This window comes from Octodon degus, unplaced genomic scaffold (genome assembly GCF_000260255.1).
Source record: "Octodon degus isolate 3935 unplaced genomic scaffold, OctDeg1.0 scaffold00106, whole genome shotgun sequence".
NCBI lineage: Eukaryota > Metazoa > Chordata > Mammalia > Rodentia > Octodontidae > Octodon > Octodon degus.
In genome coordinates this window covers 9,318,303-9,339,713 of record NW_004524682.1, presented here as the reverse complement: position 1 = coordinate 9,339,713, position 21,411 = coordinate 9,318,303, and the positions used below count along the sequence as shown (strand labels likewise).

General features: G+C 35.9%; 1 pseudogene; it reads left to right on the top strand.

The window, feature by feature from the left end:
* Positions 1-1,703: 1,703 nt before the first annotated feature.
* Positions 1,704-21,411, top strand: part of LOC101590626 — a 22,600-nt pseudogene continuing 2,892 nt past the window's right edge.

The window sequence follows — 21,411 nt, the reverse complement described above, 5'->3', positions numbered from 1 at the left end:
GCATTTAAATGCCAGTTCAACCTTGCATAGAAACTTGGGGTCAAAACCGTTTTCCCCCAAAACACGGAAGATGCAAGCCCACTGCCTGCCGACTTCCAGCGTGGCGGAGGAGAAGTCGGCCGCCAGCGTCAAGGTGGCGCCCTCAGCCCCCTGCGGGCCTTCTTCTGCAGCCGGCTCTTCCTTCCTCGGGTCCGCGAGGGTTCTTCCTGCCCGCGTTTCCTCCGCTGGCTCTCGCTCCCGAAGGTCTCCCGGGGCCTCACGGCCTCTCTGTCCCTCGTTCCTGGGCGAGGCGGCGCCCACGCTCCTTCTGACTTGGCCGGGTGGAGGGCGCGCCTTCCCTTGGCCCCAAGGGCCTGCGCCAGCTGCGTCCGCGCTCCTCCCCCACGCACCTGGCTTTCTTCCTGAGCTCAAGCTTTCAGCATGCTCGCCTGCGCTGGCGTCCTCCATCTTCTCTATCAGCGGCGCTGAACTGTTTATTTTTTGTCTCTCCTGTCTGAACCAGGAGCTCTCTAAGTTTTTCACTGGGGGTGTTGTGATTTTTGCTTCCATAAGTTTCCTTGCGAAAGCCTTCACCGCCTCTTCAAACTCGAACTCATTCCTGTCACATCCGGTGGCATCCTCAGAGGCTCCTGCCCTCTTGGTGGAAGCCTTTTCTCCCCTCTTGTGGCCTTCTTCCTCCTGTCCCTTTGCTGGTCTTGCCAGCTTGGGTTGCACCCTGGGCATCATCATGGCTGTGCTGTCAAAGCTGGTTTTCTCTTATGGAATAGTAGATCAGTGTATGTCCACTGGGTAGACGTCTTAATTCAAATTTTAAAAAAAATGTCACCTGTCCCCGCTGGCCAGTGCTGCTCCGCACCCGACGTCGCTGGGAAATGGAGCCAGGGCCCAACAGAGACTTTCTGACCACAGCTCCTACTTTTATTTTGCGCATTTACTCCTCTGATAGTACTGATGAATGTCTATGATGGGCCTATTATATTTTCCTTAGCAATTTCTGAATCATTCTTTCCCTTTATGAGAGGAAAACATCATCAGAAATACTAAAGAAAGCACCAAAAAGGACCTAAATAATTTATAGAAATATATCACTTTATTCACTCTAACATGAAATGAAATGTGAATGTAAAAATACTCTCTCCTATGAAAATCTCATTAATTTGTGCTTGCATTATCTGCAGATTCTTCCTGTGCACATCCTGTATCTGTAGGTTCTTTCTTTTTGTATTCAGAAGAATTTTTATCATCTCACATAAAACATGAACCTTCCTGGTCTTGGATTATTATCGACAGGTTTGAAATGGACGTCACACAATTCAAGAAATAGTTGTTCTGCTTTTACATTTATCCTTTATTCAGAATTAGATGCATACTCTGTAACTGTTACACCACTTTTTAAGGTATTTCAAAGAAATGTAGTAGGTAGCATATATCGCTTCACATAGATACCATTTAATTTGATACAGTGAATTACTTCCCACAAAGATTTTCAAGTTAATGCTTGTATTATGGTTTACTAGAGAAACATATAAAGCACAAAATATTCAAATTCATAAGAAATTGCCAGATTGCTTTATGGGGTCAGTCACAGACTTGGATGAAGATGAGTGTGGAGGCCACCTGCAATGTTGAGCTGATGGGTTCCATCCAAGGTCTGGCACTTGCTGCTGTGTTCAGTGCAAGACCTCATCAGGAGGCCACTGGGAATGCTGGAGAATTTACACCAGAAGGCTGAAAAGCCTATTCACAAGGCTGAAGTCCCAGGTGGAAACCCAACAGTTTGTGGTAGAAGCCAGAAAATGACATTCAAGCTGAAGGCAAAGAATGGAGCATCTCTGAAGTACAGGTAATCTGTCCCCCCTCACTTCATTTTTATTTTATGCAGGCTACTTGTGCTGGGTTGGGGGTCCTTTACACCCACACCATCAAGGTGCCCTCCTTTTTCACAAAATGAGGACTCTGACCTGGACTGAACTACTTAGTTAAACTTCTAAACTTCTCCACTTGACACAAACAACAACCTCCTAGAGAAGCAAGGTGTGTTCTCTACACCATAGGATGTGGAACTGCTGAGTTACTTAGTTAAACTTCTAGACTTCTCAAGGAGACATATCAAACATTACAGTGCTTCATTTTTTCCAAAGAAGAGCAAAACGTTTTGAAATTTCTTCTTCTTCTCTAATTACAAAGCAATATCACTTTTGAAAATGTTAAGTATCATTTTAAAGGAGAATATTTTCTAGGCCATTTTATTTTCATGAATATTTTCATGTGTTGAATTAATCATTTTTATATTTGAATAAGGAATTCAAACCTATTTTTCAGTATTGTAAGGCAGGGATAAACACTCTGATTATCTTGATCACAAGCACACTTAAAATCACTTTTAAGAATGTATTGAAATGTTGATGAACACGAAATGTGCTCTTTATTAAAACTGATCTTTAAAATATCAGTGCATAGGCAGCGGGCTAATAGCCCTAAATAAATGAATTCTTCTTTCTTGAACGTGAGTCACTGGTACATTTGAATTAGAATATTTCTCAAATGTACTCTTGTGACCTTCAATGCTCACAGAAAAATATGAGCAATTTCATCATTTGTAGGAGAAAGTCCATTACAAAGGCAAGATAGAGGCCACAAAGAACTTTATGTGAGGATAATGCAGGTCTTAAATTGCACATGAACATCCTGAAAGTAAGTACAGTCAATGGAGCAATTATGTAATGTTCTCAGTTGGAATGATAATCAGGTTCCATTTACATTTCCTAACAGCCAGGGTAAAATATGCAGTGTTTACCGCTGCCCTTAATTTGATCTCAAAATGTCTCTCGATATTCTGCCTCCATCTGGATCACTCGTTCTTAAGCAGATATATTCTCCTATAAATAGGAGAGACATCTTACGTTGATAAGTACGTGTTATATTTTAAAGATTAAGTACTTTATCACATATTCTCTCTAAAGAACTGAAACAAAACATGCTAAACATCAAATTCTAGGCTTCTTATGTATTCTTACATTAAAAAATCTGTTTTGCAACTAATATAATTGGATTTTATATGAATAATCTTCAGGCAAAACTTTTTAGCTAGAAATATGTACAATATTCAAACTAGATATAAATTTTTATGTATTTTTTCACATCCTTATATCAGTGTTCACAAGAGTGCCTAGAATTATTAAGTTTTCAGCAAATATTTATTCAATGAATAAAGCTATATTTATTTAAACCAAATTAAACTTAGTTATTAACTAATCTCAGAGCAGAAAGAAAATAAGTTTTCATATCATCAATTAGTTATATTTATTCAGCAGTACATATACACAGAAATACAGTTTGTAAAACTAATGTGTTATCTAAAAGTCTATTTTTGAAACCATTTTTATTCAAATAAGTAGCAAGTCTAATAGTTTACTAGAATTTTCTGATTAACTATTAGAAGATAATACAAGTGTCACACATGTGCATGGTACTTAGCTCTTCTTAATGTGTTTCCTGAAAAGAAGATAATCAGAATAATTTGTCCTTCAGTATTATTTAAAGGAAATTATTTTAGCTGTTACTAACATTGCCCATTGCCTTAAATTATGAACATGCTTTACTACAATTTGAACTTTCCTTAAAACTTTCTACTTCACTCTTAATTTACTTTCTATTACCTCTTTCATGTATTTCTGTTTATGTTTCCCACACAGTGAGAGTCATTTACACACTAAAGGGAAGTATTTTTTCCTGATACACATGACAGATCAAGCACTTCTTATCTTAAGGATCTCAGTTACAGTAAGCTCTAATAAATTTATGGAATTATGGTGTCTTTTCTCATTTTAGGGTTCAGATTAAAAACAAGATCTTTCTATTGAGAAAATAATGAGAACAATAATACCTAGATCACACATTTTTACATAGGAATTAAATGAGATAGTAAAGATACAGCCCCTCAATGAAATTTTTCACTCAGATGCAGAATTTCCTCTACTTTTCACACTTATTAAATTCTTACATAAGTCCAATTTTCCCAGATGAATCTCAGTTTAAACTGCTTATTCCAGAAGGAGACTAGCATACGAAACTATAAATCTTAGGAAAAATGAGACTTTTTTTCACAGCCCATATATTCAGTTTACTTTCTTCCTATATGAATAATTTGTCTCAGAACAAACTCCAGTATTCTCATTAATTTGCCTCTGTCCTACATCTAGTATTAAAGTAAGAATATTCATTTATTTAAATTATATAGTTAATCTGTATATTAGCACTGATGATCTATTCTGTTAAATAGGTCTATCACTTATTTTTACATTCATATTATACTTGTTAATAAGGAGACATTTATTATATATCTACTGTTAGATAATTCTCTCTCCCAATTTTTCTCACTCAAAATATTACTGTGATTTTGCCTTTCACTGTTAATGTTTTAATTAATTGGGCCACTTTCACCTTGTGCAGGTGTGTTAGTTGATACATTGTGTCAGCTTGGCTGAATCAGCTCCGTCAGCGTGGGGGCCTCACCCTGCAGGTGGGCAGGGCCCAGGAATTGAGAAAGGCTTCCTGCTGCCCCGCCTGACTGCAGCCCTGCCCTGCTTCCCTGGAGAAGTCTCAGTTTTCGAAGGAGCTTGACATCAGCAGCCACGATACTTTGGAGGAGCTCTGATATTCGCGGTCTTTGCAGTCAGCGCAGAAGGAAGAGAGAGGCTTGATGGACGCCGCTGCAGCTGCTGCTCCTCCGGTGCTCTTCATTGTTTTCTGCCGCATGAACTGCTGTTGTTTGCCTTGGAGCCAGAGGAATATGGACTGAACCCTCTAGTAACTGTGAGCTAAATAAACTTTTCCTTCCTTCATTTTGTGTGTCGGGTATTTGTCCCAGCAACGAATAAAAAATAGCTAAGATAGAATTTGGTACCAGAGGAGCAGGGTCATTGCTGTGGCTATACCTGACAATGTGGATTACAAGCTTTTGGGACTGGCTTATGGGAAGAGATAGGAAAGTCGCCTACATGCGAAGCACTGGAACAACTTCAACTGTTCTGTATGGGAGATTCTGGTCAGAGCTTAGGGGACCAGAAGGTTGATAGAAAGCTGGCCTGTAAAGACCACGCTGGGGAGGTTTCTGCTGGGAAGAAGGACAGCATTGGTTGTTAGACTGCGGATGATTTGTGTTATGGGTTGGCAGAAGGCTTGTCTGCATTTTGTTTCTGTCCAGAGACTTTGCCTGAAACTGAAATTAAGCACAGTGGACTAGTTAATCTTGAAAAAGAAATTTCAAGGCAGCCAAATATTGGGGCAGTGGCCTGGTTGTTACTGGGGGCTTTTAGCCTGATTTATTTTGAAAATCAAGAGCAAAGAGCCCAAAAGGATGATTTAAAATGTTGTGAGTTTGGCCAGAAAGGAAGCTCCAGGAAAGCTGTGGACTGTGAAGACAGAGCTGAGAGGATCTCCATTGCTGAGAAGGAACAGGAGAGTAGAAAAGATGTCCTGAGGGCATCACAGGAGGTGGCAGATTCTTGCCCTTTGCAGCCTCAGAATCACAAGGGTGAAGAACTTTGCTTTGAGGAGAAAGCTGCAGAGCCCCATGTTCCAGAATGGCGGCAGCGGCCACACCAGATTACAGAATGGCACCAACATAGAGAATTTGTTTCTCAGAATCAGAATCAGAATGCTCATCAATCCAGGCACTCAACCCCTGCAGCCAAGAGAGAGGAAGCCCTGGCTACTGCTCCAGCTGGCAGCAACCCTTGGCATCATCCACGTGGCTTTGGTTGTAGACTCATGCTGAATGTAGGTGTTCTGAGGTTTAGAAGACTTCCACCCAGATTTCAGAAGAAGACCTGGGAGGCCAGGCGGTGTGCCCATGAGAGGGCAGTGTGTGAAGCTGTGAATGAAAAGCCTATTCAGTGGAAACCTCAGAAGTTTGAAAAAGCCAGGAATGTGGATGGTCTAAGAAAAGCTGCAAAAAGGGAGCAAAGCAGGCCTGACAGAAAAGCCATAGGAGCTACCAGCAGAAGTGCCATAAGGGTGGAGCCTTGTAAGGCTTTTGGAGCTCACAGCTCATTACAGGGTGCTTTGGATGGTCCACAGGGAACTACAGGACTTAATGTTTGCCTTCTGAAATTTGGACTTGTTTTGGTCCCAACTGTTTGTATACTGCTGTTTATCCCTTTTGGAATGGCAATGCTTATCTTGTGCCTGTGAATGTTAGAAGTGTTTAACTTTTCATTTGTAGAGGGGCTCACAGCTAAGAGTTTGCCTTAGATCTTGGAAGCTTGGGGCTTGGACTTTTCATTGTTGCTGAAACTGGTAGGACTTTGGCAACTCTTAGAGATGGACTAAAATGTTTTTTGCATAAATAGTTGTGCATGAGTCTTTGGAGGGCCAGGGGTAACATGTCATGGTTCTAATGTAATGCATTGTTCAATTTGTAAAATGTTTAGGCATGACTGTGTACCTGGAAATTGGCTTAAAAAACTATATGTCTAGTTGCCAAGTTGACAAGGGGTGGATTGTGTTAGTTGATACATTGTGTCAACTTGGCTGAATCAGCTCTGGCAGTGTGGGGGCCTCACCCTGCAGGTGGCAGGGCCCAGGAATTGAGAAAGGCTACCTGCCACCCTGCCTGACTGCAGCACCATCCTGCTTCCCTGAAGAAGTCTGTCTTTGAAGGAGCTTGATCTCAGCAGCCACTCCAATATTCCTGGTCTTCACAGTCAGCACAGAAGGAAGAGAGGGGCTTGATGGACCCTTGCAGCTGCTGCTTCTCCTCTGCTCTTCATTGTTTTCTGCTGCATGAGCTGCTGTTGTTTGCCTTGGAGTCAGTGGAATATGGACTGAACCCTCCAGTATCTGTGAGCTATATAAACCTTTCCATCCTTCATTATGTGTGTCGGGTATTTGTCCCAGCAAGGAATAAAAAGTAACTAAGACAGGAGGTTTACCTGAAAATCCATAAATGTTATAAATTAATATGTGTAAAGCTAATAAATTTTCCATGAACATATTAATTTACATTATGGATATCTTTGACACATCTATATGTAATTTTATTGTTCTCAATAGTCTTACTAGCATATGTTATATTGTTAGATCCACGATAGCTTGGGTTTGATGTTTTTGATCATTCTTAATTTTACATTGAGTCAATCAACAGGTTTTGTTTCCAGAAATTTTATTAAAGATTGCTTTCTTGAAATATCTATTTGGAGATACGTTGTCCATGAATAGTAAATTATTTTATGTATATTCTGTGAATACTCAAACCTTTATTTCCTTTGAATAAGTCACATATGTATTAATTTATGTTTTTTTTAATTTTAAAGAGAATAGAAAAATAATAGATTAAATGTTAGAAATGATGCACAATTAGAAAAAGAAAACAAGATGATGGGTATTCGACAGTGGCTGCTAAATTGCACTTCATTGACTTCAATGTAATTGCTCAGATTACCAGATATAAACATTGAAAATTGGTCAAAGTAAAACTTCCAAGCATTAACTGCTACCTTTAAGAAACCTATATAAATTACATGTACAATCATCTTAACTATCATATATATATATATATATATATACATAATTTTAAAATTTTCCTTTAATTTATCCTTTCCCTCATGCCAATTATTTATTCCTTTTGCTCAGACTCTTTCTTTCTTACTATATCTATTGTACCTCTCAGGTTTTATTTACTCTTTCAGGTTCTCTCACTAGGGAGGCAATACGATGTTTACACACGAAGGACTGATTTATTTTATGTATGAGTCTAGCCTTTAATTGCATCCAAGTACCTATAAGAAACTGAAGTCTATTTCTATCTGAGTAATATCCTATCGTATAAAAATACAACATCTTTCCTATCCATCCCTCAGTTGATGGGCATTTTGGATTGTTTCCAAGATATAGCTATGACAGATTTTGCCACTATAACCATTGGTGCTGATATGTCACTGTGGTATTATACTTTAAATTTTTCAGAGACAATACCCAGCAAAAGAATAGTTGGTTGAATGGGACTTCTAATCCTACATTTCTTAAGAATCTCCACACCAATTTCCACAGTGGTTGTATTAGTGTACACTCCCGCCAACAGAGGAGAAGTGTTTCTTTTTCCCCACGACCTCTCCAGCATTTGATATTGATGCATTGCTTTACGTTAGCTATTCTTTCTTGGTGAGATGGAATCTCAGTGTTGCTGTAATCTGCATTTCTTGAATGACTGGTGTTGTTGCATATTTTTTCAAATATTTATTTGCCATTTGTTTTTCTTCCTCTGAGAAGTGCATATTTAGATGCTTATTTTTGGACTGAATTTTAGGGGGCTTCACAATTTTTGTCAGTCTTTAGATATTTTAAATATAAGTCCTTTGTCTCAGTGACTGTTTAACTTTTTTTTCTGGTTTTGTGGGTTTTGTTTTTACTGTTGGTGATTTCCTTTGATATGCAAAAACTTGGTGTATAATCTTTCTATTGATTTGCTGCATTCTCTTTGCTAGTATTTTGTTGAGTATTTTTGCATCTAAATTCATTAGGGATATTGGCCTACAGTTCCATTTTTTGGTTGGGTTTTTCTCTGGTTTTGGTATAAATGTAATTCTTTCCTCTAGAAATATGTTAGGGAGAATTGCTTTCTTCTCAATTTCATTGAAGAGTTTGAGGATTATTGGGATTAAATCTTATCTAAATTTCTTTTGTCCTTAATTTTCAGTTTCATTGCACTATTGTCACCTAGTATATATGGGAAAATTTCAATTTTCCTTGCATTTACTTAAGCACATTCTATGGTCTAGTATGTGGTCAATTTTAGAGAATATCCCATGTGTAGCAGAAAATAATGTGTATTTAAGTGTTGTTGGTTGGAACACTGTGTAAATATCTATTAAGTGTATTTGTTCAAAGGCTTCATTCAGTTCTGATAAGTCTTTGCTAGATTTTTGTGTACTTGATCTATCTTTGTGAGATAAGGGGCTGCTAAAGTCCCCTGTTATGTTATTGGTTATTGGATTTTTCATATCCCTTGCAATTTGTCTTATGTAGTTGGGTGTTCCCATATTTGATGCATACATATTTATGATTGTTATCTCTTCCTCTTGAAGTTCTCCCCTAACAAGTATGTACTGACATTCTTTATCTTATTTTATCATGCTTGGTGAGTTCATATTGTCTGCAAACAGAATAGCTACCCCTGCTTTTTTCTGAGTTCCTAGATTATTAGTATCATTTTCCATCTTTGACCTTCAGCATATGAATTTCCTTTTGAGTGAAATGTGTTTCTTGTATGCAGTATATATTTGTATTTTTTCTTGAACCACTCTGACAGTCTATTTATTTTAATCAGGGAATTGAAGCTATTTATGTTGGTGGTTATAATCTATATGTAATGACATCTTTGTCATGTTGTTTTCCTGATGCTAGTTCCCTGCTTTTCACCTGTATTTAATTGATCTCTATTTAGAATATATTTTGGTACTCTTTGTAGGGTCGGTTTGGTCGTTATGAATTTCTTCAGTTCTTTTTCATTGAGGTATTTTACTTCTTGATGAATTTTGAAAGAGAGTTATTCAGGGTACATCAATCTGGATTTTAAGTTGTTTTCTTTCAGGACTTGAAATACTTCACTCCAACCTCTTCTTGACTTGATGGTTTGTTTTGAGAAATTGCAGTGAGGCTGAATGGGTTTTCCTTATATGTGATCTGTTTTTCTTCTCTAACAGCATATAATATGTTGTATCCACTTGAGCCTTTAACTATACTTAAACCTCTGCTCTTGCATTGGGATTTATCTTTTGGGATACTATCTAAGGCTTGGTCATACCAGCAAACTGAAAGATTTTAATGTAAATAAAAATTTATATTCAAATTACTTATCTGTGTAACAGTATTTTATTTATTTTTATTTTTTTATTTATTTATTTATTTATTTATTTATTTATTTATTTATTTATTTTGGAACCGGGGATTGAACTCAGGCCCTTGCTCTTGCCAGGGAAGTGCTTATTCCACTGAGCCATATCCCCGGCCCTGTAACAGTATTTTAGAAGCAGACTTGTTCCATTTATGTATACTGTTAACAATGTAGTGTTTATAGTGTGATCCAGTCTTTCATGGGTGAAAGTTATTACAAATATGCCTATTTTGAATACTGAATATCAAGCTTCCTTTGTAATAAGTTGCCTATTTTTGCTTTTAAAAAAATAAGCAAACCTCATTTTTGCAGTGTTCAGTAATTAGCTAGTCATTTTTTCTTTTATGTTTTAGAGCTTAAATCATTCACACATTATCCATTTTTATTATTGGCAAAGTGATTTGTTAAAATCTAATTGTAAAAGTAAAGTTTAGCTTCTCTCAAGTCATGCTATCATACAGGACCATTTCCGAGAACTACAAGTCAGTCCTTTTCTAAGTGTCTGTGTATGGTATAAAACTCTGTGTAGGTTTATAGAATTTAGAAAAAGATAGATTATACGAAGTAGCAAGTCTTACCTGAGTAATTGTTTATTTTCTTGGCATTTTTTAAAAGTGTAATTAAACCTATATTTCGTGCTTGTCTTTTGGTCTGTGTTTTGAAATTCTTTCTCTTCTTTTTCCCAGTTGCATTCATTAAGATATGTTTAGATACTGAATGTGTTTAGAAATTGAATGATTTTGTTAAAGGCACAATTAATTATATTAGTTGTACTTTGAAGACAGACTTTAAAGTAAAAAGAATTTTAAAAAAATGTTACTCTTGTGTTGGACTTCTGGGATCTTTACTATTATGTCTGGGTGTAGATTCATTTTGGTTGATGCTAATTGTAATGTCTCTCAAATTTCTGTGGAAGTTTAAGCTTAACCTTGACCTCAATTTAAAAGGGATGTCAAGCCATTCCAATCACCTGTCTGGAGGTCACTCCAAGAATGATTTAGAAAAGTTAAAACCTAGGAAGCAAAGTTTTTGTTATTTGTCCTTTCTTTTGTTTGGCAAGTTGATTTTTTTAGTTTAATACAAGTGTGTTTTCTTTTCCTTTTTTTCTCTCCTTTTTTTTTTTTTTTTTTTTTTTTTTTTGTATTCTATTTTTTTTTTTTTTTTTTAAGGAAGGTCTATAGGGTGTTCATGGTCTCACTACTAGATGGGACTCATTGTGATCTGCCTATTTACAGCCCCCCAAAAGCTGGGATTACAGACACTCACCACCACACCCAGTCTCAATTGCTGTCTCAGGACGCTCTTGTGGGCATGGCTGGCATGGCAGGCCCAGGGATCGAACCCCTGGCCCCTGCACCTGCTTGCAGGCACTTTAATCCACTGAGCTATTTGTCTTGTCCAAAAGTGTGTTTGATTATATTTGGGAATATGGGCAGTCCCTCTAACATGCTTTATCTTCCAGTTGTCAAGAACAATTAAAAGATTTACTAATGTAAACAAGACCAATATCACGTTTCAATGTTTGCAGCAAAAAGTTAACAAAGACTGATATGCAATGTTGTATGACACACTGATTTTGTTTAACTTAATGACAGATAACATAGGGTACCTGTGAGTGGGTATCTATGAATGCATGAATATATTTAGCTTTGTTAAAAATCAGATGTATGGATAATACTCATTTGCCATGACTGGTTGGGTTCTAAGACCTCTGGGATTGTAGCTCCATTGAGGAATTGGTTTAGGAATGAGCTGACAAGCAGAACATGACATCATGATTTGTTTACTTTGTGTTTTGATATTTTTACCTTCCTTTTGCAAAGATTTAGAATTTTGAGAAACACAATTTATAAGGTTGTCTTGCTTTTTTCAAAAATGGAAATCAGATTTACAGTAGCACCTGTATTATAATTAGTTGATGACCACAAACCTGGGAGATTACAATGGGTTCTAATACAATCAAGAAAGAATGGAGCAGTTCTACTTAGCATAGCTCCTAGCAGTTTTTTTAAAATATAGTCCCAATAAAATAAGTTTGAGATGATTTAATTGCAGTTGTTCTCTTATCAATTTTAATAAAATCCTTAACTTTTTCTGAAGAATACCAGTGTCCTTCATTATAAATCTAATTTTATATCTTTCTTTCTAAAAATTAAAGGCATAATCATAAGAGTACAGCCTTCCCCTGTAAGCTTGTGGCTAAGACTTTGCTTTTTTGATATTTCATCTTAAGTGTCATCCTGCTATCTGGTAACACTCAACTCTGAGGCTCAGAAGTAAGTAAGGAAGTGTCCCATTCTTTCATGTGGTGTATGAACCACAGACTGACAAGAAGAGGTGCAATGAACAGTGTTATAATGATGTTTGTTTATCTTGACCAACTTAATTGAGTGGCACTAAACTCTGTGAAACAGACTGAAGGGAGCCCATCAAGTCAATGGGGGTGGGTGTAGTCAACCACGGAAATGACGTTGATCGGCTCTTTATTATTGTGACATCAACTCCAAAGTCCATCAATCCAGTGAAAGATTTTTCCTTTAAACTTAATGTTACAAATAAGTACAGGAACTGAAATGCTCTAGGGAAAATTAAATTCCTTGCTTAAAGGATCATCCCTACTAGGTTCACACATGGGGTTAAGGGTAAGATTGGAAATTTTAGTGGTAAATAAATTTGGCTCTTCTCCCCACCAAAATCAAGGCAAGAAACCACTGGAAAATCTAATTTTGAACTCTGGGTAGTCCTCTTGACCAGGGAAAAAAAGGGAAGACAGATTTTGTAGTGTACACTTCCCACTGGGAGGATTGTTTTTATTTTGGTTTGGATGGGCTATGACTGTCTTAACTGGGTCTAAATAACCTGAGTATTGACTGACCCTTCTTATGTTATTGCTACTGGGGCCCTCAGTTTGGGCACATGGTTTGTTTCTCTTCAAGAGTATGCCATTTTTATGAAACTTAGATTTATAATCTTTTTCCCAGTGTAAATCTTTCATGCAAAGTGGACTCTGAGTATCAGGTAAATCCACTGAGGTAGCTGGCACCTGTATAGGCCATGGGCAGTGGCAGTGAGTATGTCCTTGCTTGCTGTTATTAAAACATTTAACCATATCAAATTTATTAGCCAAGTGTTGGGATATAGCCTGTGCCAAGCCTGTAGAAGCGTAGGCAATATATCTAATATTTTTGCATGCACAAATGTAAGCAGATTATTTTTTGTATGAAGTACTGAGCCAAAGTCTCTTTTACATTTATCATTGGAATTTTTATGTGCTAATTGACAAATGATTGTTTGAGCTGCAATGCTGAAGGGAATCTGCTTATTTATGGACTGTTTTAGTTTTGCTACAAATTGGGTGTAAGTTTTTCTAGGACGCTGGAGTATCTGAGAAAAGAAAAAATTATACACAGCATAGTAACTCTACGCTGCATGAAAGAAGGGATAAAGCTTGGGTCTGAGTTTTTAAGTCAGCATATTGGCCTGAGTCAGATAACATGTCATGTGTGATACCTTTGATATATTTATCTTTATTATCTTGATTATTCTGTATCTGTTTTGATATGAGTATTCTTAATTGTAATTGAAGATGTAGGAATTGTATGGGGAACAGACTTGTATGAGCAAGATGGGTCACATCACCTGGGATCATATGAACATCTTTAATCATTTTATCCAAAAAAAGTAATAATATAAGGAGCTTAGGCTCCATTGTCTCATATGCTCTGCCTTGAATTTTGTAAGAGAAAATGTTAAAAGCTGTTTTTATCTCATTGTACTTAGGCTTTTTTGTGGGCAAAGAAGGTGGGTGTTGTCACTGAATTGACTCTGTGACCTGGGGGAGAAAGGGATTAAAGAAAGCACAGCCTTTTCTGAATTTGGTGTGGAGAAAAAAGTTGAATGTGTGAATAAGCTGGAAATTTAATTAATTTTTATTGATATCTTGCAAAAATGAATTTATTAGACTTTCTGCACTTTTTGTTTTTGTTTTTGTTTTTGTTTTTGTTTTTGTTTTTTTTTTCAGAACCAGGGATTGAACTTAGACCCTTGTGCTTGCCAGGGAAGCTCTTATTCTACTGAGCCATCTCCCCTACCCCTGTCTGCATTTTTCTAAACAAGCCTCCTTTTTCTCCAACAGCCCATTTGGAGGCACATTACCTTGGTGGTGATGTTTTTTTTTTTTTTTTTTTTTTTTTTTTTTATGATCACATCAGAGTCCTTTTTCTTTTAATTGCCCTATTCATAGGAATGTTGTTAGTGGAAGTACAGTATTTTGTAATGGTAAACTGTTGCTGATCTGCATTTCTTGCTGAGTTGTTTCTTTGCAAGGATGAGACAGCCACCTTCACCAGGTTATATGTAGCTACAGTTCAATGGTGGATATTATTTTGGGTTTTAGCTATATAAAGTCTCTCATCTATTTTATTCTCCAAATTCTGAGATCAAGTGTACCCACTTTGGGAAAGGAACGACAGAATGTAGCTATGTCATGTAGTAATCTAAAAACTTGCTTAGATGGCACCTTAATGTCAACGTCTTTTAATAGTTTTATAATCAATAAACTAATTTTGTTTTCATCTGTGGACTAAAACTGAACTTACCCTTGATGATCAGACTCCTGTTCACTACTTGCTTCTGAGCATTATAATTAGTAAAATGCTTCACTTATCTCTAAATTGGTCACTTGGTCTAGTGGATCACCTGCACCTGATTTTGGATAGTGGTCCTTGTGTTGAGAAGGTTGTGCCTTCTGCCCCACGCTGGGCACCAATTTTTGTGAACCTTTTTGGCCTTCCTCTCAGTCCAAGAAGTTTATATCCCATGGATAGATTATTAGAACCTTGTCAAGTTAATTCCAATCTACCACTTCCACTGCAATCTATGGTGAAAATAAAGACACTAAATAATATTTATAGTTATGGGGAGACGAGTGGTCCAAGGTCCACTCATGGGGATGGCTGTCCAGAACAAAGGCCTCCACAAAGGGACAAACCCTGGTTTTATTCAGTCATGGTAGAGGAGTGGCTTGAGGTTGAATGTCTGAAAACTGAAGGTAGTAGTTGATTACTGTGAGCTTGGATAAGAAGGAGACATGCATTCACGTCTGCCATATGCAGACAGAAGGCTATACAGAAAAAGCAATTTGTATTATACTATTGAAATAGTATCTAGTATTTTGGAATCTGGTAATTCAGCTCTGATATGTGACCTTTCAAGCTCCAGGAAATCATAACCTCTACCTTGAGGCTGTTACCCAGCCAACATCCTGGAGCATTGGCTCTTTGTCCTGTCATATTAAACAACAGCAGGTGTGTGTTGTTAGGGAAACATGTGTGCTGTCTTCAAAGAGTACTGCCAGCACCTCAACTAGACCAGTATGCATTGCTTAAAGCCAATTAAAGGGAAAGAAAAAAATCCTATACAGCTCTGTACATAGGAAATATGGAAATAGGGTCAGGCACAGCCAAAACAGAGGCAATTGCTTTTCTTTCAAGTAGAGTCATTTAGGTGGTCCTCCACAGTACTGTAAACAAATATTAATAAGTGTGCTAAAAATGAATCATTTGGCTCAACTATGATACTTGGTTTGAAGTTTAACACAATAATTAATGAAATATAATTAGTTCAGGGTGGAGAGAAGGCATATTTCCTTCCTTTAGAGGATGTTAATTTTTGTGGTTTAGGGAATGCTTACCATAAACGTAAAATTTTTAAAAAAGGAAAAAATAAGAATTACTTCCCAGTAGCAACTTGTTTTTAAAAAAATAAACCACGGCCTAATTTGAGTCAAAGTGTAGAAGTATGATTTAATCTCTGACAACCACAGGCATCCAAGTGATACATAGTATAAAAATAAAACATGGAAAGATATTATGCATGATTAATTCTTGGTCCAGCGGTTACAGTCTGGTTGTTAGACCTCCAACTTTTGAGGGCTCTCTGTAGGTTCAGAGCTTCTTGGGCTATGTTCTGTGTCCAATCAACCTAAGGGTCATAGCAATAAATCATCTTATTCTCCTAACAGGTTTTCTTGCTTGTTTGCAGAATGCACTAAGATTTTATCCATGTATATTACATTAAGCTATAAATTTGGACTCCTGAATTACCTTCATTCTTATTTTGTCTGTGTAACACAGAAATAACAGAAAAATTGTTAAAATATTCAAGAAGTGTATGGATTGTCACTCTAATGAAAATAAGTATTTTAAAATGTCACCTAAGTGATTTCATTAAGTTCAAAATTAATTAGACTGTGTGTTCTCAAAAGATTCTCCTGGTTTTATTCCTCTATTTTATAATGTTTTGTGGTGTACCATTGTGTTCAATAGTAAATGTCGAACTTTGTTCTGATTTGTGATTGTGCTTTCTGAAGATTCTTTTCATATGAAACAAGCTAGCCCTTATATAACATTTTATCTCTTCCCATGCATGTTTTTGCTTTTGTAAATCAAAATCTCAGTACATGTATTAGCTATTCATAGCTGATGGCTTCTCTAGTGATTTTTATAACATTTTTTCCCTCTTAGTGTTCCACAGTTATACAAAGCACTATCTCAATATGCTTTTAGTTATGGAAGGGTATGAATGTTTATTCAGTTATTATTGTATTTGCTGTACTTAATTTACAAGAGTCCATTTCTTTTAAGAATGCAGGAATATTTAAAAGAATTATTTTTTGAAATATTGCTTCTTAACTCTCCTTATGCATGACACTCCATCATCAGTTTACATATATGCTTTCAACACTTTTTTTGTAAGTTCCTACTAATATCTTCTTTACTTGTAAAGACTGAATTCATAATGTATTGATAGATGTAGTGAATTTTCATTATTTGAAATAATTATATCCTTTCAACTCACTGTAAATACTGAAGTAGTAGTAAATACTGAACATTGGTGCTATATGAAGCAAACTGTGAATATGTTATGATGTTCTGTTCACATCTTTATTAACCAGGTTTTTTTTTTCTTTGTATTTTGTCCAGGATCTCACTGTGCAGCTCAAACTCATAGGGATCCTCCTGTTTTCAGCCTTTCCAGCACTGGGATTACAGGCATGCGCTACCATGCCCGGACTCAGTCGGGGGTTTAATGTGCCCGGGGGCTGGGCCAGTGCTGCACGGGGTGCCAGGGATAGGTCCCAGTCCCTGCACTAGCCTAAGCAGGTGCTTAGTCCTCTGATCTATCTAACCTGCCCTTCCATTAACCAATTGATGTGCATTTTCTGTTTTCCTTTAAAAAATCTTTGTTTAAGAATTGTTTAATTCCTATCATCTTGTTTGTGAAATTCTGTATTGTTTCTCATATTTTCGTTTACTATTTTTTTATTCTCTTAAAAAATATATTGTTGATTTGTTAACCTGGAACTCCAAACGAACAATGCCATGATTGGTGTCTAAAGAAAGTTCATTAAACGGAAAGTTTCTCCGTAAGACTATGATGGCCTCTGGACCTCAGGAAAAGTGAACAGTACTTCAGGGTCATGCTTTGGGAAGTTTTGGAAAAATAAATTTAAGACAAAAACATAGTAAATAGGGCTGGTGAGATGGCTCAGTGGTCTAAAGCACCTACTTAGAACAAGTTTAGCAAAGCACAGGGACTGCGGTTCAATCCCCCAGCACCACATGCCAGCCAGCCCCGCCCCCTGGAGGGCTGAGGGGGACACACACACACACACACACACACACACATAAATAAATAAAATTTTTAAAAAACATAGTAAATAAACTGCAAAGAATACATCCTTGTCAGTAGAATTAAATCTGAATAAAGACTGTCAAGGGTTATTTTGTTAGATTTAAACTGGGAAAAGGGATATTGAAAAAAAATTTCACTTTGTGTATTTACAATGACAGGGAAAATGTCAATAATTATTACTTTCTGGGTCTACAAATAAGTTCTTAAGTGTATAGAATTTTGAAATAAATTTTTGATAGCTAGAGAATGTTCACCTATGGATCCTCTACTAAGGAGGTTTGGTATGTGCATAACAGTTTGGCATTTCAATTTAGCTACAGTGGCAGAGAATCAGGAATAATTGTCTGATATATGCTTACTATTTTTAGTAAAAAATTACAGTCTTGATAAATGTATTGACAAATTCCCATTCATTTCTTATGACATCATAATAATTTATGAGTTTTTATAATATATCAAATATTTTAATTAATTTGTTTGTTTGTTTTTATTTGGTACAGGGTCTTGCTATACAGCTCAGAATAGCATTGATTTTCCTGTCTCAGCCTCCCAAGTGCTGGGATTACAGGCATATGGCACCACTCCCAGTTTCAGTGGCTGGCTCAGCACAGGGCTGGTATGGCATGTGGTACCTATGCTTGCCAGGCCGGTGCCTAGATCGCCAAGCTATTTCTCTGGCCCTAATACTTTTAAATTATTATAATTTAGTAAATGCCCCTGCTGAGAAACAAATACTTTTGATAAATAACTAAAAATTGCAAATATGAACTCATGTGCTTTAATTATATCATATTTATTATGCAAAATAAGTAAAATGTGTCCAAATAGAATGAAATTACATAAATCAGATTTATTCTTGTAAAAATTACTATGTAGGTATAGATGGATCAAATTTACTTGACGTTATTAACATCGAAATTCTGGATATTAAATAAAATAAAGTGACATGAATGTGATTTAATATTGTGTACAAAATGATCTCTGCTTTGTAAATCCTTCATAGGAGCTAAAAGGATCTATACAATAATTGCTTGAAGTACATTATCAGTAGTATTGATTTGATTTTACCATGAGTATGCATCCCTATTTATGAGAATAAATTAATGGATAAAGTGGAATGTAGAATGGCTTCTAAGAAAATGATACACAGTAACTTATGTAGAGTATATGTTAATAATGATAGATTTGATAGAAATCGAGGTATACACTCATTATCAGTGTCAAAGAGCATGGAAGTAAACTATTTGTAAAGCCTATGCAAGAAGTAAATTTGGAAAGAATAGCAATAGGAGAATTGTTCTCTGATATTTTATTTCATTCATCCTAAAAAAGTACAAAATCTCAAAACATTTTCAACAACCTACAAGGAATTTTTTAAGTTACTTTACAAATGAGTTCACTGCCCAAACATAAATTACAGTATTTTTTTTTATTTTTATGCTTATTAAAGTTCTGAAAAAGTGTTAAGTTTTGCCATTATATTTTATGATATTATAAGAAGTATAATTATATATATATATAATATTTGAAATAAAATATTTATTTTATTGGAGAAGTGCAAACAATAATAAGATTCAAAAAATAATTTCAGAACCATCTTTTAAAAGAGGATTAATACACGGTCTTAATGCACATATGACAATTGTGTTTAATGTTCGCCTGGGTTCATGTCAAATGAGGACTATCCACAAGTGGTGACAAAATCAACTATTGCTGTTATGAAATCTGAGCCCTAACTCATAAGAAAGCAGTTTTTATTTCACAAACAAAATCATTGCTTTTTTTTTCTTATTGTACTTGTTAATGGGTCTCACTACACAGCTAGGACTCATTGTGATCCTCCTGTTTTCAGCCTCCCCAAAGCTGGAATTACAGGTGTGCACCACCACACCTGGTTTTCAGTCTGGTTCCAGGTTCCTGAGTGTGGGACAGTATGGCTCAGGGTGCTGGGGATGAAACGTTGGTTCCTGTGTTTGTCTCAGCAGGCCCTTAGTCTGTTGAGCTACCTTGCCAACACACAAACTTTTTACATGTAATTTTATGGTTTAATAAATTATGGCTAGTTAATATGTCTTCTAGAGAATGGCTATCATTACATATTCTATTTTCATGGATATCCTACTTGGTATAAGCACGTTTCATTTCATGGAAATTTATACTACAGAAAAATTACTCTAATCACAGTCTTTAACTAATCTTGAATTCTTCTACAGAAAAATTTTCTATGATTCACCAAGACAATATATTTCCAAAAATTATGTAGGAAAATATATTTAAATTTTGGCTCAAAGAAGTAAAATAATGTTGCATCAAAATTTATTTAAGAGAAAAATGTAAAATTAAACTGTTGTGATCAATATGTCAATTTTCATTCTAATACTCCTAAGTACTGTATTACATTTCAATGATTCTGAGCAATTTAAGCCCCACATGTATGCTTGAAAATACAGCTTAAAATAAGTAGTATATTTTTGAAATTAAATACATAAGATTAGGACGCAATAATTTTAAAAATAGCAAGTTAACTTTAAAAAAGTAAAACTGGAAATTCATTCTTTTCTAGCTTCCTAAAATGTATATATAGATATAGATATTGATACAAATATAGATAAAATGTATATATAGATATAAATACTGATACAAATATAGATATATAGATATATGGATATATAGATATGCAGATATGCAGATATATAGATATATAGATATGTGTATTGGTATGTAATAGAATTTTTAGTGTCTTTTAAAAAATGTATTCTAAATTCCTTTGTTGAAAAATAAAGAACCAAAAGTTCAAATATTGAGCAAAGTTATTTTGATATGAGAATACTTAAAAATTAGTCAACAGAACTGTCCATTTTGTAAACTGATTTAAGACTGATAACAGAGAAAAGAAACAATATTCATAAGTTCAAAATATATTTGATTTCTTTTTATTTTTTAAAATTTTTATGTATTTAGTACAGGATATACAGGATCTTACTGGACATATCGGACTTGCAGTGATCCTCCTGTTTTCAGTCTCCCAAGCACTGGCTTACAGGTGTGCTCCATCAATCTCAATCACTATCTCAGCTCACTCTGGTTGGGGTTCGACTGAATTGAACCACAGTCCCTGCATCTGCCTATGCAGGAGCTTTAATCCGCTGAACTATCTGGCCAGCCCTCGTATTTAATTTCTGTAATGAATGCTTGCCTGTAACTTAAATCAACCATATATCTCATGAAAAAATAGATACTAATAATCTTAGTAGCAAACTTTACTCCAGATTATTTTTTCATAGTCTTGCTATTAGCATATATTTATGAAATACAATGCATACAAATATATTAAGTAATTGATACATAGATTGTATCACATCTTGATCCTTTTCATTTTATTATTTATTTTTAGTGTATTTTTAGTACAGGGTCTCACTGCACAGTTCAGACTCATAGTGATCCTCCTGTTTTCAGTCCCCCATGCACTAGAATTACAGGCAGGCGCCACCATGCCCAGTCTCATTTGCCATCTCAGCGTGCCTTCAAGGCGGAGCTTACTCTGCATATTCTACATGGAACCCTGTTCCCGTTGTCTGCCTACAGAGTTCTTTAGTCTGCTGAGCTATCTGGTGGGTCCTCAACTTGATCCTGTTTAATTCCCCCACCCATCCTCAGACCCCATCTCATGTTCATAAAGTCTATTTCCTATTTACTATAGTCCACTTTTTAAATTTTGCTCTTTATTTATGCATTGGTTCTCTCATACAAGAGAGGCTCTATGGTATTTAGTCTTTTGTGGCTGATTTATTAATTTATTATTATTGTCTCAGTGTGCATAT